At 41.2% G+C, this 12,043-nt stretch overlaps 1 protein-coding gene across 5 annotated transcripts in view; it reads right to left on the reverse strand.

Annotated features, from left to right (window-relative positions):
- LOC108636534 (XK-related protein 6-like) overlaps positions 4,012-12,043 on the reverse strand; it is a 97,808-nt gene continuing 89,776 nt past the window's right edge. The window contains exons 3-4 of one of the 5 annotated variants that reach the window (XM_018051845.1): positions 7,827-10,461; positions 4,012-4,571 (exon numbers count right to left, since the gene is read on the reverse strand). The gene's annotated coding sequence lies outside the window, so the exon portion shown is untranslated. The other 4 variants (XM_018051846.1, XM_018051844.1, XM_018051843.1 and 1 more) reach the window with 4 other exon arrangements.

Consider the following 12,043-nt stretch of genomic DNA (forward strand, 5'->3'; position numbering starts at 1 on the left):
AGTAACCCAACTCGACCACCTCCAGAGGTACTATTTCCCTGAAGGAACAATAAGGCAGTAACACACTTAATGCTCATAAAGCCTTGCTACTCTGAGAAATAGATCAGGGTTCTGCCACAGGATGTTCAGCTTCTCAGAAGAGCGTGCTGTCTCTCTGATCTGCCTAATAAGAAAAGTGAATCATGGAATCTGAGCAGTTTCATGGGAGGAAGCGAGAAAGTTCTGAGCTTGGCTACCATATGGGAGAAGCACTTACATACCGAGGGCTTCTGCGGACAGCGGGGCTGGGAACCAGGCTTCTGAAAGCGGCTACAGACGCAGAGACATGAGACATGGTCCCCTAACCGCCCAGAGGGGAAGCCACCACTCTCAACCACGAGCCACTGTTCTCAGGAAGGCCTGAAGACATAAGCCGCCGCAGGGACGCACAGGAAAGTGCGCAAACACGCAAAGGCACGCAGACACGCACTTGGGTACGCACGCACAGGCGCGCCTGCAAACATCCACAAACCTGCACCCGCGCCTGCGTGCACGTGCGCGCGCAGCTCCCAAGAAACGTCTCGCGGCGCTAAATCCCAGTATCATGTATCTCAGTTGTAAGGATCCCAGTTTTCGGAATTGCCCCTAATTTATAACAAGGAGATGATTGGGTAAGTTGCAGACACTACAGAGGGATATTCACTCAAATTTCTAAGGGTGAAAACGGAAAAGAACCTGAATAATGAAAACTGTAAACCACTAAATTTCCCGCAATAGAGTGTTGGTTGTATCTGCACGGAGCATCTCTTACAAAGGATGCTGTTAGCGAATATCAATACTATATACTGCTGAGAATGAAGAAGTCTAAACTGAAGGTGATCAGGATATTAACAGTAGTGAGATGGTGAACTCTGCTTTTTTTGTGTGCCAGTTAAAATTTTTACAAATCATATCCTTTTTATGAGAAAAAAAAAGTTATTGCATTTTGGAAACATAGGTATTGAGAGATGGAAGGGAGGAAATTACTAACCACCTTCTTTTCCATTCCCCAAGAGCCAATGAGTCTTTGCTGTACTCAATGGAAACGCTCTCCTGGGAGAAGCCCCAAAGGACGGCAGTGCTCCCCTGTTGCCTGTTGAACCAAACCCCTACTCCTTGCATGGCATTTGGGTTTCTCCACGACCTGTCTCATTCTCACCCACCTTGAGTATGACCTTGATCAGCCTGGCCTGTCCTTCTAACCCCCTTTCAGAGTACATGGTGCCTAGGCCCCCTTCTACAAGCCCATCCTTCATTAGCGGACCCTCCCTCCTCTTTTGAGTCTCTGCCATGCAGTGCAGCTTGTTAGGACCTTGCCCGTCGCCACAAATACTGTCATGGAGATGCCATCTGGGCTGGACCCTGGGAAAGAAAATTCCTGGCGGGAGGAATGACAATGGTGGAAATCAGGGAGAATGCACAGCTGTTCTCAGATGCAGTGCAAGCCTCTAACACGGGTCAAGGAGTGGCAAGAAAAGCCATCCACAGCTGTTGGAAACGTTTCAGTATTTTCTTTCTCCCTTCAGATAAACCTGTTTTTTCAGCTCCCATTACTGCAGTCATCTTTCTCAAATCACACTTTTCAGCGAGGAGACCTCTGATCTATTTGAAAACTGACACCTGCCCCTCCATCCCTCACCAGGGTCCTGGGCACACTCTGGCTGTTTTCTGTTTATGCCACAGTGCGATCCTTCACTTGTGTCTGTTTGCCTTTGCCAGAATATAAACACTGCTTTGTGTGTTGGTCCCCAAGAACCCAGAAGACCGCCCAGGACAGGGTAAGCATCCATCTGTATAGTGCAGGAATGAATAATTTACTTAACTGCCATGGCAACCCACTCCAGTGCTCCTGCCTGGAAAATCCCATGGATGGAGGAGCCTGGTGGGCTGCAGTCCGTGGGGTCACTACGAGTCGGAGACAACTGAGCGACTTCACTTTCACTCTTCACTTTCATGCACTGGAGAAGGAAATGGCAACCCACTCCAGTGTTCCTGCATGGAGAATCCCCGGGACAGGGGAGCCTGGTGGGCTGCCGCCTATGGGGTCACAGAGTCGGACACGACTGAAGCGACGCAGCAGCAGCAGCAGCAGCATGTCCAGCTGTACGGTGCATCTCAAGATCCTCTACGGAATAGTTTTAGGAAGAAATGATTTTGCTGGAGATTCCCACCTTTTCAGGTGGGGAGAAACAGAAAGCAAGGGTGGCAATTGTTGGAAAACGTCGTCTTTTCATTCACTCAGCAGTCAAAAGACGAAGAAACTCTGCCCACTTGTTCGCTGGTTGGGCACCAGGGTATCCAGGGCTTAGCTATTTCATTTGTGAGAACTGAAGTCTCCATCAACAAGAGGAAGATGAGGATGAAAACAGAACCACAAGAGGCAAGAATGCCTCAGCTCCAGTATGTTCAGCCATAAAAACCAACAGTAACTATACCCGAGTCCAGTATTTGTTGCACTTTAAGAACTTTTACTCAGCCCTGTGCCAATTCCCTTCTATCACCTCTTAAGTCTTGATCTAAATCTTAAATCCTTAAAGTGGCCAGCAACTGAAGATCTGTAGGGGCAGGAAACCAAGAATGAAAAGATGGTTAGTAATGTGGAAGCCTGGATGGGAGGGCGAGTTGAGGGGACAATGGATACATGTGTATGTATGGATGAGTCCTTTTGCTGTTCACTTAAAACTATCTCAACATTGTTAATTGGTTGTATCCCAATACAAAAGTTGTGTGTGTGTGTGTGTTTTAAGAAAATAATATAGTGCTTAACCAGATAGACCCAACTGCATTCTGCTACAGCAGAGGTATTGTTGACATAATTGGTTTTGTTATTGTAGTGTTATATATTTATAAACATATCTTCCTTTAGAAGTGCCAGCCTAAAAAAATAAAAAAGAATGGAAAGAGAAAGGGCTGTTACAAGGTTTTCATATGCTACTCAGACCAAATTTATCTTTTTTTTTGAAATCAGAATTTAGGACTTGGAAGAAATTTTAGATCTGCAGCTGATGGCTTTTTTTTTTAAGAGGAAATGACTGAATTAACTCTACTTTTAAATCTCAATTTAAACATTAAAAAATCCTGAGGCAAGGAGAAACTACAATTTGCTACAATGACTTTCTGAAAAGATGTTATAAAACAAGCAAACAGAAACTGCTTATGCGGGTAGATGTGAAAGCCACACTCCATCACCTGCCTTAAACTTCCTGAAGTCCAGCGTTGGTCCTCAGCCCCAACACGCGGGGACGGGCGGGGGGTAGTCCTACTGAATCAGGCCCAAGAAGTACTGGGGAAGGCCTCCACTGAGATCCACAAACCAACCACTCACTAGAAAGGATAATCCCTCCCTTTTCAAAGTGAGAAAACTAGCCTAAAACGATGTGAATAGTTTTGTATTTCATAACAGATCCTGCAAAGGGGGCTTTGAAAATTGCACAACTCACTCTGTGGTATACTGGGTTGGCCAAAAGTTCATTCGGGTTTCCTATAACAGGGTATGGGAAAAACCGAATGAACTTTTGGCCAACCCAATAGTTTTTCTAAGGTCAAAATGGGGCCCAGAGAAGCCTCAAGCCTCTGAGAGCAACTCAGGAGCTAAAGAAAATCCTAATTCCCAAGGGAAAGTTCCTGAGGTATTATCTGACTAAAAACATTACTTGGTTTGGAGTAAGACTGAGATGTGAGGGAGAGGAAAAAAACTAAATTTCCTGCATATAACTGTGTTATCAAAGGCCCATAGTAAGAAATTTGTGCTTTCTCTTCCCAATTCAAAATTGCAAACCTACCACAAAATCTTGGGTCATATTTTAGGTGAAACGATTTCCATCAGTTATGCTTTCTCTGCTACAAAATTACAGATGCTCAAAATATTTAATCCAAAATTTTAATGGGAAAGTAGTGCCTTCCAGTATTGAAAACCTTAAAACCCTTGCTGATTGTTTTCTACCCTTGGGAAGGGATGCACGACATAGAGGAAATGGAGTCCAAAATCTCTCTCAAAGCCATTTTATTTGGTAATTTCATTCTTGCTTTCAAGTCCCAGTGAATACAGAAAGCAGGTGTCTGCCTCACTAATCATAGCCCTGGGTTTAATAACTCAAAGTTGGGTCTCCTAAGATAAAGTCTCCAAGGAAAACACTTAATGTAGAATATGACAAGCTTTCCCTAATGAGCAATTCAGTGAGAATTTTGCAGCATCCCTGGAGACAAAGGGAGGTGCTTTGGAGTATTGTAAACCACGGCTAGAGATCACGGCCTCCCTCTGAACTTGCCCACAAGCACCTGTTCAGGAAGGATACTGATCGTCTCAAAGCTGTAAAAGGGAGAAATCTCAGCGTCTTTCTTGGAAATTCACTCCTAGACACATTTTACATACGTCACTCAGCACAGCGGCAAGCACATAAGTAGATGGAATACAACACTGGCGTTACGTAGCCTGTACTTCTCTGGAAATGCCCTTCCAGGGGTAAAGATGAAGGTGATCACCCTGCCGCCCAAACACGTCCTGGGTTCCTTCCTCAGTTTTTCCTTCTTCCAGATTCTTTTGTCCGGTTTTTCTGAAGATAAACCAGTAAAAAAAAAGTAGTCTAGTCACACAAGACTATTCAATCTTGAACCCTGATATTAGAGATAAGCAGAAATAGAAATAAAACAAATTATAACCACTGCATAGATCCTAGTCATTTATTAGTGTAGAATTTTCTGCAGGTTGGTGACCATTTTACAGGTTGAAAAAAGTTAACTTCAAGGCAGCATAAACAATTTCCTCAAAGTCGGTATTGTAGCGGATCTTTGTGTTTGTTATCAATTCATTTTCACACAAAACTACTGGAAATGTGTTTGGGACATCTCGAGTCAACCACTGGCTGAAACGGGATACGAGCCGTCCTTTTAGCTGCTAACCGTAATGAGGTGTGGCAGTTTGAGATGACGACGCCCACTGCACAGCAATGCTGAAGTTAATTATCTGCACCTTCCCAAACTGTCCTGACACCCTAATCACTGTTCTGTGAGTTACGGGTTGTGGAATAAGCAACTGGGACCCTAATGTGCTAACGCTGCACGGAATACTGGAATTAATAGCCCAAGCAGCAGCCGCTCCCAGCCTTTTGATTTCACTGACCACTATAAAAATCGCTTAAACTAACTCGGGATGGCAAGCTTTTTATTTTTACCAAATAAGGGCACAGAGTAGACCATTTTTTTTAACTGAAAATATGTTTTGAGGTCGTTATACCGTCTCTTCTTTTTCCTATTTTGCCTCAAGTCAACACCCTTCTGCTGGTCATTCAGCAACGGTGGGTTGAGACTTCTAGCACCAAGCCTAACCTTGCCCTTAGGGTCCACAGGTCACAGCTTATGCACACTGACCCACCGCACAGTCGATTCCAGACAGGGCTCTCTCCTTATCCCTTCAAACTACAAATCCCACCTCCATCCCACTCCTACTGACTCACTGCCACTGTTAACCTGGATCCACCCCACTCCTACCAACTCACTACCACTGTTAACTTGGAGAAAGTTCACAAACCCCTGAGGCCGTGGCATTTACAGATCCTTGTGTTCCTTTCCTTTAACTTTCACGTTTTATTTAACAAAAGTATTACTAAAAGCTCCTTCAGGGGACAAAGCTACTTTATTTGGACAAAATTTGCTACATATACAGAAAAACTTGAGATGTATTTCCAGTCAGCCCAATCCCAAGCATTTGGTAATTACAGCCAAAAGTTTGGAAACTCTTACTGGAGACATGACCCTGTTTACAGTATTTTTATTTTATGTGGAAAACACATACACACGAGCAGCTTCTACTAATATCTGTACATTCTATGAGAAGTGAAAATAGTTTCATGCTGTAAAAGTTTACTCAAAAACAATTTCAAACTATTGGGCTTTAAATAATGAGACAATTTAATTTTATTAGAATAACAGTCAGAATATTATATTCAGTATATACTCTTCTACACAAAACACATTTTCACGTTTCTGAAAGCTGCTTGTAAAAAAAAATGTTTAGAGGTACCATCTATCACATTTTGAAAATGCCCGGGTACTTTGGTAGTATCTTCTAAGCATTATGTTAATTTGTGTATTTTTTTTAAAGTAAGACAAAGCTGGATGGTCAATGCAGGTTTGTGTAGGTTAACCTAAAATCTGGCATATTCTTTGACAAAGCTTATTGATGTTGTTTTCTCGGCACCCGATTTGTTTTACTAGCATCTGGGGGAAACGTATGGATCGCTTCTAACTTTCTCACTAACGCATGGCTCCAGGAACCAGCAAGCTTACAGGAGAGTCAGACTGCTCGCCCTGTGCCTGAGGCGCGATGAGGTTCGTTCCCGGCTCTCAGGAGGACTGAGGGAGAGCGGACAGCCACACCTGACTGAGCACAATCAGAGACGCCTGCCAACACCGCAGCTCAGACGCTCTCTTTAAGACACTAGGGACTCTACAGGCAGGTCTTAGATAGCCAAGAGTGCTAAGTCTTCCCCACAAGAACATGCAGGGAGGGAGATGGAAATACAAGGACGCAAGGAGACTCCTTCAGAGTAAAGCAACAGGAGCCTCCCGTTGCAGGCGGAACAGAATGTGACAAGAGCGAAGCAGTCTGGACAGTGTGGTTATACAATTCTATCCTGACCTAAGACAAAGGGGCGGAAACTGGGCTCTGTTTAGAAGAGTTGAAAAGGAAATGGAATAAAATTACCCAGGAAGGAGAAGTGGACAGACTTAACAGATCTGATCAATTCTGCAATCCTTTATACTCAATGCTTTCCCCACATTCAGGTCAAGAGTTCAGAAACGAAAGGACAGCGACCAAGCATCAGGGCACAGATGAACTCAGGCTCTTCCGTGAGGGCAGGTGAAATTGAGGGGCACATATTGTAAAATCCAAACACTATATTCCAAAAGGAACACAGAAACACCTTTGACTGCATGACACCTAACTTTAGTCAGGTTGAAAGGGCCAGGCTCCCTCCACCAGTGTGAACGATCAAGAGTCAGCTGTCCTGGGGGCAATGTTTTACAGGCTGGAGTTGTGCTTTCTTTAGTCAAGACACATTTTATCTGTCTATAAGTCCAGTTCCCAGAAGACATTCAAATTATGTTCCACGTACAGAAGCAGTGAAGCCTAAGGCGCTTTCAGTGCGCTGCGCTGTGACGCGATCCTCCATCTTTCTACTCATCCCAAAAGTACTTTCTTCAGATTTCTTATTTTTCGAGGATGACCTTCTCAGTGGAGTTGTATTTTGCAGAAAAGTCCCAATGTACACTGTAATGAGCAGTTGGTCTGAGATTCCAAAATGGAGATGAGAGCTACTGAAAACGGATTTTTTTCAAAACACACTGCTAACTTAAGATAAATCCAAGTATTCTGAGTCAAAACATAAACCGAAGGCAGTTTTCTCTAAAGTTATAAATAGGTTAATAAAATTCAGAAATAATCATACACTCAAGAAAACCTGCAAGGAATAAAGAACAAAGTATCTGGGAATCTCAACGATTTTCTTGAAAGTGTGCTACAAATTTCAGAGTCACAAATAACAGAATCCCACATTTCTAGTCACTGTGTTCATTTGAAGTACACATTTCACTTGTACTATGAATGTGATATCCTAAAACATGAGAAAAAGTCACATGTAGGTAGAAAATCTTTATAATAATTAAAAATTTTAGAGGAAATATGCTCATTTTTAAAAACAAAACATTAATATTCAATTTACTATGAAATAAATGCCCCTAAGCCAGCAGGAGGTAGGTACTACCTAGGAGGGCCGTCCCACACCTAATGCCTCAGGCCCTGTTCTTACCATCTGCACCTTTGCGGCAGCGCTTTGCAGAAAGGTTTTTCACCATGACGTCACAAATCTCTGGACTTGTGGCTTCAAGAGTTCAGTGTGTAAGGCGGTAAGTATCCTTCAGGATCTGGAGCTCCATTCAAAGGTGACAGACAACTACTGATGGGGAGTGACAACAAAGCCAGAACAAGGTCAGGTGTAAAGTGAAGATGGTCTTTAAGATCAGGGCTTCCTGGATGACAGCCAACCTCTACACTCAGAAACCGTAGTTTTGTTGTGGGAATGATCCAAAGCTTTCTTCTGATCTTCCAAACAGGGTCTAAAACGTCCAGAATACAGACAGCTGTCGTTTGAGGCTCACTGTCTTGCGTGTGCTGCTGTGTACCGACTCTCCCCAAGTATCTAGTCAACCTCAGGTAACTGAGTCAGTCTCTGAAGCCTCACAGTGATGTGCCAGGCTGTGGCATGCAGAGAGCCAAGCAGGTACAGACCTTCCCATGGGACATGCACACGAGAAATGCTACTGTTGTACAACTGAGGCCAACACGAAACAAATTTAGGTTTTATTTAGAAGTTTCTAGAAGGCAACCATCAAATACTGATTATATTCATGCCATCAACCCTCCACTATGTTCAGAATTCTACAGTATTTCCTGAAGTTATACAACAGGGACAAAAGACCCGTTTTTATGGTATTTTCTCTAATATTTAAGATATTTTGAATTAAGCTAATCCTTGAGCCACATGCCCGTTCATAACATACCAAAATGAAATCAAACTCATTACTAGGAAACACACTTGTACTTTCCAGTATCACCTGCTACTATCTTTAAAATAATAGTATGCCAGTGTGAACTACCCAAATTAACATCAGAATGCCTACTCTTCAAGGGATTTCCCATACTATCTCATAATCTCCAGGAAACTAATTCCCTGCCTTCAAGCATCTTAGCTTAGTTATATAAGAGCTCACCCCTCCCCTCATCCCCACCATCATCTTTATTCCTAGGCTCTTAAGTTTTTCCCTCTCTTGGGTCTCTTTCATTTGTACTCACAGTGTTCAGAATCTAAGAAGGTCTTTAAAATATTCATTCCAGTAGGGACCAAGTCTTTTCCTGGCTAATTCCTTTGGGATATATCAAATACCTAGGCCCAGTCAATACTGTGGCTAGTATTGGCTAAGAGGAAACACTTCTATTGACAAAGGTATCACAGAAGGACCGTTTTTTTTTAAAGTCAGTTGTAATGGGAAAGCAGCTAAATAGGCAATACATATTTAGGTTAAAATGTAATTTGATTTTTAAAAAATTCTGATTTTTCATTGTGCCATTTATTAAATATATATCAGCCAATTCCTATTAAACCAAGCAAAGCAAGGGGAAGGAGGATGCAGTTACAGTCTATCTTACATAGTTTATCAGGTTCTACATGCCTTCTAACAGAAACGTTATCAAAAGTTCTGTTCTACCAATTTCTGTATTACTGGATTATCTAATAATAATAAAACTTGGAATAAATAATTAACACCCTACTGAGCTAGCACTCAGCTCTAAAGTTCCTTGACTTCTCCTCATCCTTTCCCTTTAATCTTTTTTCAATTGCTCTGAATAAGGTGTTAAAAACAATCAAACCTTTCCCCAGTTTTGGTCAAAAGAAAAGGGAGGCAATCATATTTGACCCTCAATGTAACTACCCATCCCAGAATGCTTACATCTTTCAATCCCAGCAGGAACAGGCCAGAGAGGACAACCACCAGTCATGGTACTCCAGTCGCCCAAAGAATGCCTGGTCCTCCTATCAAACGCCAGCTCTCCACCCATCCCTTTGGTTGAGAATGCCCTAGTTCACACTCTGGGTCTACCTCAGAGTCGCCCTCAGTTTTAAAACAGGGCACGTGGAATACAGGCAGCCTTCCCTTTCTAAGAGAAACAGTCCTTCTTGGAGAGCCAAGTCTTGCTCCTTCCCCTCTTCATTCGCACAGCCTGTTTCATGGCCATTTTCCTTTCCTAATTCATTCATTCAACAACAGGGAGAGAGAGGCAGGCGAAACCGAGCGGCTCCTTTCCCTCCTTATGGGCACTTCCACCCCACAGGATGGCATCTGATTTGGAAACTGGCAGCATCTTGCCACTGCTGTATCTGGATACACCGGGCAGGATTTGCATGTCCTGCTATGACCATGCCGAGGCCATTTCCAGGTTGCAGGTTTGTAATTACTACCTTTGGGACTGTCGCCTGACAATTATTTCCTCTTTCTCCTCCTGATCGAGAATCACCTCTGACTAAGGAAGCGACACTGCATGAGGTAGAGAGAAAGGCAAAAGAGCTGATCAAATTGGCATGGGAAGATTATTATAAACTGCCTGGGAAAATACACGGTCCATAGAAACCGCGAATCTTCACAAGACAGCTGTCTCCAGAGTATGACACTGATACTAACAGCTGAGAATTTGAGACATGCGTGCTAACTTAGAAATACAAAATTATAATGCCTATTCTTCTACATGTTTTATTAAATCTATTGATTTACCTAGTAAGTCATTATATATACAAAAACAACAATTTCCAGAGTTCCTAAATATTTCCAACATATTCAACTTAGGGATCCAAGATTCTGAACATGCCATCACCAAAAAAAATTGCAAACCTAAAAAACAAAAAGGAAAAAAAATTAAACAATGTCAAAAGGAAAAGATTGTCTTAGAAAAGGTCAGTATTTTATAATTTTCAAAATGACATTTTAAAGTTAATGCTTTTTCCCCCATTTACAGTTATAAGTTTTTAAAGTCTAACATCAAAGTTCTCCTCAATAACAAGGCTGTTTACTTACAACAAAATAAATACTAAACTATACTCATACATGTTACCTATGTAAATATTTACTGGGTCAAAATACCTTCATATTTACAGTTTGAAAATATAAAGTGGTACTGGTTTTGGCTTTCTTCTTTTTTAAGCTATCATTAAGGTAACAAACATTCAGATGCATAAATGAGATTTCTTATCTCCTTCTTACGTGACTCACCTTGAGAAACTATGTTTTAGCCACTTAACAGTGGTTAACGTCTTTGTACTTCTACTACTAGCTTTTAGCACGTGAAATAAGAAAGATGACCTTCAAAGTTCTTGTCAACTCAAAAAGGGTCCATCTATACAGGATTTATTTGAAAAAGAAAAACAATTTTGTTTTGGAACATATAAGACAGGGTTATTTTAAACCAGTAATTCTCATAAAAACACTAACATACGAAAATGAACTACAGGAACAATTCTCTTAATTACAGGTTTAAAAACCATGCTATTTAGACCAGCCTATTTAATGATTCCATAGAAAATTGAAAGTTCGGAGTTCACATTTCCAAAAGAAGAAGAAAACAACAAATTAGGAAACAAAATAAAACAAGGAAACAACCTATTGTATACTGCTTTTCTTTAGAACAAGGCTAGGCTGAATTATTTAAGTATAAATTGAGCTCACAGATATTAAGTTATTACACTCTGGATTAGCCAAAACAATGCCTGGATTTACGTAACATGTAAATAAGTTTATCATCACAGAAGGTCATATAACATGAAATAGAAGAATGTATTTTATAAATTTTAGGTCATTCTCAACATCTGAGAAAATACTATCCATAAAATACTATTTGTGATACTATCTGGAGGACAATGCTGTTTGTAGGGAACTTAGGTGCTGTTTAGAACTATACTATAACTGAGTCTCTAGAAGAAAACATGAAAATAAACATGACTGTAAAAAATAATTCTTAATGCTGTCAGTAGTTTAGAATTTGCCCTCTGTATTACTCTCTGGAATAGAATGACAATTTCATTTTCTCAGCATCTCATCAGTTAAACAAACTGATGTATAATTTATTTAGACTAAATGTAAGTAAATTTATAATATTATTTTTGCTATTAATGGCATTACATGTAGTAGAGGAAATGAAGTAACATAAAGAACCACTTACTCTGAAAAAGTAGCTAAGTATAAGATCTGAATTTGAGCAAAGAATCTGCTGAGATTCCATTCTGGGGGGGGTCTGGGAGGATCAGGTCTAGGAATTGTCTGCTATATCAACACATTTAACAGGACATGGTCCATCGGGATAAACTTAATAAAGAGAGCCTCTACACCCCCCTAAAAATGTTTTACTGTAATAGAGTGCTGCTATCATAAAATATACTTTGAACTAAGATACATGCAATAATAAGAGCAGAGTTAACTC

This window comes from Capra hircus, chromosome 8 (genome assembly GCF_001704415.2).
Source record: "Capra hircus breed San Clemente chromosome 8, ASM170441v1, whole genome shotgun sequence".
NCBI classification, from domain to species: domain Eukaryota; kingdom Metazoa; phylum Chordata; class Mammalia; order Artiodactyla; family Bovidae; genus Capra; species Capra hircus.